Consider the following 7,463-nt stretch of genomic DNA (forward strand, 5'->3'; position numbering starts at 1 on the left):
ACAGCCTCTGACCTGCCAAAGTAAAAGTAGAAAGCATGGTAAATCTGGGTTTAGACAGTTTCAGCAGTATCCTGTACAATCTTGCTCCTTCTCTTACAGAAGCACTGCCAGTGCTCTCTGGATACAGATCAGAACCCCTCTGCATGCTAAGCAAGCTAAGAAAAGCAATGGAACATCTGAAAAGCCCCATGATGATGGCTCTGGAAGAAACTGGTCTAGAAACTAAGAGCAGATAGCATCCATATCATGACTCCCTAATTCCTGGGCATGACATAGGCTTATTCCAATAAACAGGAAGACAGCTTTGGAGCACACCCACTCTGTGCTCTCAATGGATACTGTTATCTGTGCGTAGAGAATGACACGAGAGCAGAAAAAAGGGTTTTCTGATAAAAAGTACAATTATCGAATTAAAAGAAAAAAGGTCAGCTGAGGCAGAGGTTAGATGAGATGCTCTGAAGTTCTCAGAGGAAAAGTCTCCAGAGATTAATGAAGAAAACAAAACTGAAGAGATAAATAAGTGACAAGGAGGACAAATTTAGGAGAGTCAGTATATCCATCATCAGAATGTAAAAGGCAGCAAAGCTCAGAGCAGGCGTAGAAGGGCTTTCTGGTAATAGATGACATTTCATTCTTTCATACTTTTAAACTGTTCCATAAATGCAGTTCTGAATCACCTTACATGTGTAGAGTTCCATATTTGGACTCTCTCTCCTATTTTCTTAATTAGCCTTGCTAAAGAGTGACTACTTTCAGGGTTTCCTAAGGATACCCATTTATAAGAATCACCGGGAGTGTCGGCTAAGAATACAGATTTCAGGGCCTCTCCCCAAATGTTCTGGATTTTAATTTGGGGAGGTAGGAAGACGTGGAACTTTAATTTTACCAAGCACCTGAGGTTGTCTTATGATCATCTCAGTTTGGGAAACTTGCATATTGTCATTGGCTTTTTGAATAATTAATTTGGATTTAACAATTTTATTTAATTTTTGTAATTCATGAATTTCTGATTTTGTCATCATCATTTTTTCCTTCGGGATTTTGCTTTCTTTATTTTTCCTCCTTTTTTTAGATCTAAAGAGAAATCCTTGGCTTATTGATATTTTTCTTTTTTTGCCACATAATAAAAGCTTTTAAAACAGAATTTTCATCTGGGGATAGCTTTGTCCAAATTCCATGGTTTTGCATAAGCAAAATTTCCACGGGTATTATTTTTTAAATAGGTTGTAACTATAAGAATTCCTTTCATTAATCAAAGCATCACTTAAAAATTTTCATCTGGTTTTTGTTTTACTTCTAAATTTTTTTTTAAAATGTTAGTGCCGGTAAAGGCCTTAAGTGCTAGAAGCAATTAGAAATTAGAATAAAAACTATAGGCCAGATGCAATAGTTCACACCTGTAATCCCAGGAGGCCCGGGGGAGTGGATCGCCTGAGGTCAGGAGTTCAAGACCAGCCTGGCCAACATGGTGAAACCCTGTGTTTACTAAAAATACAAAAACTATCTGAGCATGATAGTGCACACCTGTAATCCCAGCTACTCAGGGGGCCTAGGCTGGAGAATCTCTTGAACCCAGGAGGCAGGGATCACAGTGAGCTGAGATCATGCCACTGCCCTCCAGCCCAGGCAATAGAGCGAGACTCTGTCTCAAAATATACACACACATACACACACAAACAATTTAAAAAAGAAGAAAAGCTATGGTCAATCTTGACATCTAAACAAAATTATTAAGTTATTAGTAGGGATGTTTAAATTTGGAGATAAAATAGATTGCTAAATAGAGAAAAATGGAATAAAATTTTAGGATACATCAGTGTGGAACAGGGTTTCTCAGTAATGACAGTATTGACAATTTGGACTGGATGATTCTGTGTGTGGTGTTGGGGGAGGACAGTTCTGTGCATCATAGAACAGCAGCAACCTTGGTCTCCACCAAGAGATGGTAGTGTCACGCCCTCCGTAACATCCCAGCACAAACAGTTTGTGACAAGCAAAACTGTTTCCTAGGAGTCCAAATTGCTGTGAGTAAAACCCAATGATTTAGAAAGAGGGAGGTCTATCCTTGCTTAATGATGAATTTGGAAACTTGCAAATCTTAAATTCATCTTTGTCCCTTTCGGAATCTTTTCTCCAGCACTGGTTGGCTCCCTGGGCTTTGGAGGGGAGTGGGAAGTAGGAAGGAGATTGTTCTGAAACATACACAGTAATGTGCTCTAATCAATGCATTGATTCTCTTTCTTCTCTGTCCAGCGGAACTCATGGCTCTTTCTATTCTTGGCAACAGTTTCTTAAACCAACAGTATTAAATTACCAACAAAAGCAGCTGGAACAATTCCTGCAAGATGGTTAGCCCTTAATAGACTTCTCCAAAATGTTTATTTTACATCACTGAGGGGTGAGCATTTTAATCTCTTTTGCAGTCAATAAATTGAGGCTTGGGGAGTTTAAGCAAGTGGCCCAAAGTTACAGATGTGCTTCTGAAGTGGAGGAGCTGGAAAAAGGGGCTCAGGTAGCCTGACTCCTGGGTACACGCTCTGATTTTTTGGGTAAGATGAAGGCCACTTAACTGTGTCTCCTTTGTCTCTTTCCCCACTGCTTGTAAAATTGCTCATAAAGCTTGTAAAACTGCAATGCTCTGCAAAAGAAAAAAAAAGTCAGCAGATTGCTGAAGAATATGAGGCATTTTTCCCAGATGTCAGAGTTTCCTTGTCCCCCTTGTCTTTCATTTTGTTTCATGAAGTTTATGTTTTGTTGTATGAAAGATAAGAAAAGGAGAGTCAGAAAATACAGATGCTATTTCATCTGCTAATTCTGCTGATAGCAATCTATAGTAATGAAATGAAGTAAAGCTATTTTGCAATAAGATATTTGTCATAGTGTTATTTATAATGGCAAAACCTTTGGAAAAGGTCAAATGTCCAAAATAGGGCACTGGGTTGCTAAATTATGGTTCCGCTACACAGTGAGTTATTACAGAAATATTTTAATTATTTTTTTGAGATGAAGTCTCGGTCTGTCACCCAGGCTGAAGTGCAATGGCAGGATCTCAGCTCACTGCAACCTCTGCCTCCTGAGTTCAAATGATTCTCCTATCTCAGCCTCCGGAGTAGCTGCTAAATTGTTTTTATAATGTTATTTTACATTATAAAATGTAAAATAGTATTAATTAGTCCATTCTTGTATTGCTATAAAGACCTATCTGAGACGGTAATTTATAAAAAGAAAAAGATTCAGTTGGCTCACAGTTCTGCAGGCTGTACAGGAAGCACGGCAGCATGAGCTTCTGGTGGGGCCTTAGGAAACCTCCAGCCATGGCAGAACGCAAAGGGGGACCCAGCATGTCACATGAGGAGAGAAGGAGCAAGGGAAAGAGTGGGAGGTGACGCATACTTTCAAACGATCGGATCCCTTGAGAAGTCACTCACTCACTATGGCAAGGATAACACCAAGGGGATATTGCTAAACCGTTCATAAAAATCCACCTCCATGATCTAATCACCTTCCCCAGGCCCCACCTTCAAGACTGGGGATTTCAATTCAACATGAGATTTAAGCGGGGCCGCATAGCCAGATCATCTCACTTTGTTGTTTTAAGGCATATGTTAATTGTGGAACGAGTTTCATGGTACTGAAAGGTACAAAGGTGAAAGTAAAAAAATCACGTTAAGTACGACAACACTCAGTATAGTTGTCGTTAGTGCTGTTGATGAACTCGCCAGTCCTCTCTTTTTCTGGACATAATAAAATGGAACTTTCCCTCGCACTTAAAGTTCAGTGTGGTCATGTGACTTGTGAGCAGCCATGACTGTGCCCATTTTCTGACACACTCATCAACACTGGGGCTGATCAGTATTACCAACCATTGACAGTCTGGCAATCTGACAGCAAACACCTATTGGCATTTCCTTGGTTGTCTATCTTTGATTTCTCTAGTTGTCTTTCTCTTTATGTATTTATTTATTTATTTTGATAAAGCTGAACCATGTCACACTGAACATGTACTGACCTTTTGGGAAAGGACCCCTTAAGTCGTTTAACTAATTTTGACGGAAGCATTCTTTGTATATTAACCCATTGTCTTTGACCCTCTTTTGTCATTTTTCTTTCAGTTTGGCCCATATTTTTTTTCATGAAGAAGTTGATATTTTATGGTCCAATTTTAACCTTTATGAGTTTTGGTCTTGCTGCCGCATGTTTAGAAAACACGTCCTCACTTCAAAATCATACATATTCATCTAAAGCTGGATTCTAGTACCTTTATGTTTTCATTTTTTAATACTTAAATTTTTTATTATCTAGAGTTTATTTTGGAGTAAGGAGAAAAATAGTGGTAGTATTTTTTCCTCCCTCCCCTCCCCTCCCTCCCTCCTTCCCTCCCTCCCTCCCTCCCTCCCTTCCTTCCTTCCTTCCTTCCCTCCTTCCTTCTTTCCCTCCTTCCTTCCTTCCATTTTGTAAGACAGAGTCTTGCTCTGTCACCCAGACTGGAGTGCAGTGGCATGATTTTGGCTCACCGCAACCTCTGCCTCCCCGGTTCAAGTGATTCTCCTGCCTCAGCCTCCCAAGTAACTGGTGCTACAGGCATGTGTCACATGCTCGGCTAATTTTTTGTAGTTTTAGTAGAGATAGGGTTTCATCATATTAACCAGGATGATCTCTATCTCCCAACCTTGTGAGCAGCCCTCCTTGGCCTCCCAAAGTGCTGGGATTTCAGGAGTGAGCCACCATGCCCAGCCTTGTCTTTTTTTCTTACTGGTTAATAAATTGTGCTGACACCACCTATTGAGCCATTTTTAAAAACCCCTCTTGGGCTGGGTGTGGTGGCTCATGCCTGTAATTCCAGCACTTTGGGAGGCTGAAGCAGGGAGATCACCTGAGGTCAGGAGTTCAAGACCAGCCTGGCCAAAATAGTGAAATCCGGTCTCCACTAAAAATACAAAAAATTAGCCGGGCATGGTGATGCACACCTGTAGTCCCAGCTACTGGGGATGCTGAGGCAGGATAATTGCTTGAACCCAGGAGGCAGAGGTTGCAGTGAGCTGAGGTTGTGCTGCTGTACACTAGCCTGGGCAGCAGAGCCAGACTCCATCTCAAAAAAAAAATCCTTATTATTTGAAATTACGGTAAGATTTTTGGGTTTTGATGGCGTGGGCATACTTATCATGATGCCTTATGAAAAGAACTGATTGAAACAAAATTGTAACAGAGAGAATGAGCCCCGATCTCAAGTAAGTGTATTTAGATAAATATTCTGGGAAGAATTCTATCACGCTGTTTTTTGAAGAGTATTTTTCCTTAAATACTTTAATATGTTTTCTAAAATTCTATAATGTATGATATTGCATTATAATCAGGAAACCCACATCATGTATGTCATTTTAAAGCACTGTGTTTTTGAGTGATGTAAGCAGAAGAGTCTATCAAGTCAACGTATTTTCCTTGTAGGATTGTTTTCCAGCCTTAGCTCCATTGGCAAAAGTTCTCCCAATTCTGACAACAGTACTAGCCAATGCTCTGCTTTATATTGCTTCCATATCTCAGAGTCATCACCCCATAAACTTGCCAAGCAGCTAGGATAAGCTCAAGTTTTCTCAAGTGGAGAATTATAGCTCATATTCAGTGAAAAAAGTAAAATCCTAGGAATGCTACTGAGTTGTGCAAAGTGAGATAAATGGATATTTGTGGCCCTGACATTCAACTCACCCTCCTGCTATTTGTTGATTCTTTTCCTTTGGCTTCTGGTTATAACAGACATTGAAAATATCTTGGCTTTTTTTTTTTTTTTAAATGTTTTGAAAAGCTCATCATCACTGTGTTGTTAGAGAAATGCAAATCAAAACCACATTGAGATATCATCTCATGCCAGTTAGAATGGCGATCATTAAAAAAATCAGGAAACAACAGATGCCGGAGAGGATGTGGAGAAACAGGAACATTTTTACACTGTTGGTGGGAGTGTAAATTAGTTCAACCATTGTGGAAGACAGTGTGGCGATTCCTCAAGGACCTAGAAATAAAAATACCATTTAAACCAGCAATCCCATTCCTGGGTATATACCCAAAGAATTATAAATCATTCTGTTATAAAGACGAATGCACACATATGTTTATTGCGGCACTGTTTACAATAGCAAAGACCTGGAATCAACCCAAATGCCCATCAGTGATAGACTGGATAAAGAAAATGTCACAAATATACACCAGGAATACTATGCAGCCATAAAAACTGAGTTCATGTCCTTTGCAGGAGCATGGATAAAGCTGGAAATCATCATTCCCAGTAAACTGACACAAGAACAGAAAACCAAACACCACATGTTCTCACTCATAAGTAGATGTCAGACAATGAGAACACATGGATACAGGGAAGGGAACATCACACACCAGGGCCTGTGGGGGTGGGGGTGCTAGGGGAGTGATAGCAGGGGGTGAGGGGATTGGGGAAGGATAACATTAGGAGAAATACCTAATGTAGATGACGGGGGGATGGATGCAGCAAACCACCATGGCATGTGTATACCCATGTAACAAACCTGCATGTTCTGCACATGCACCCTAGAACTTAAAGAGTAATAAAAGAAAGAAAAGTTGAGCCGCTGTCCTCTCAGGGCATCATGATAACTATCACTTCTTAAAATTTACAGTGGGTTCTGTACAGTAGTGACAATAGACTAATTAGCTCTGCCACCTAGGAATATGTTCCTGTATGTCCATATATTTACGATGGGTTCAATTATATAATTACAATTATATAAAATTATGCAATTATATAAAACAAATGTGTATACAAAAATTTCACAAATTACTGAATATCTCCCCAGAAAGCTATCATTTGTATCCTTCTATCATTTCTGTATTAAATTTAAAGCATGTGAAGTAGAGCTCTGAATCGTTTCGGGATAATCTAGTAATGATATAAAGAACTGCATGAGAAGAATGCTAACTATTCATTCATGCCAGTGGTTAGTTCTGACAGGGGCAGTGCAGGGATTGTGACTGAGTAGGGGTACAGAGAGACAAGAGAATTAGTGCGAACCTATGTGACTGTGTGAGTTGAATCTCCCTGTTGAAGCCGGGAGGAAAAGGAGGTGGCAAAGGTGGTTTCAGGCTTCCAGACGAGCAGCTGGCTGATGGTGGAACCATTCACCACTATCCAGAATGTAGAGAAAGACCAGGTATGTCCTCTATTGTTTCCCTTTCCACCCTGTGCCCGGGTGGGACTGATCTTTATGTACTATTTCAATGGGGCCCTAGTGCTGTGGCTTCAGGTTGGGTTTGGCCAAGCAGCAGCATCAGTATAGGATCAAAGTGTGGGAGGACAGGGAGGTGAGGGCACTTACCCGTGGCTGCCTCCATGCCAGGTTGCAGGCTGACAGTGGCCAATGGCGCTCCTGCTGCCCTCTGGGTGCCAGGAACTGTCCAGCCCGAATGGCTCCCTGACGTGGCTGACACAGTGATGCATC

The sequence above is a fragment of the Callithrix jacchus genome, chromosome 6 (genome assembly GCF_049354715.1).
Source record: "Callithrix jacchus isolate 240 chromosome 6, calJac240_pri, whole genome shotgun sequence".
Taxonomy (NCBI): Eukaryota; Metazoa; Chordata; class Mammalia; order Primates; family Cebidae; genus Callithrix; species Callithrix jacchus.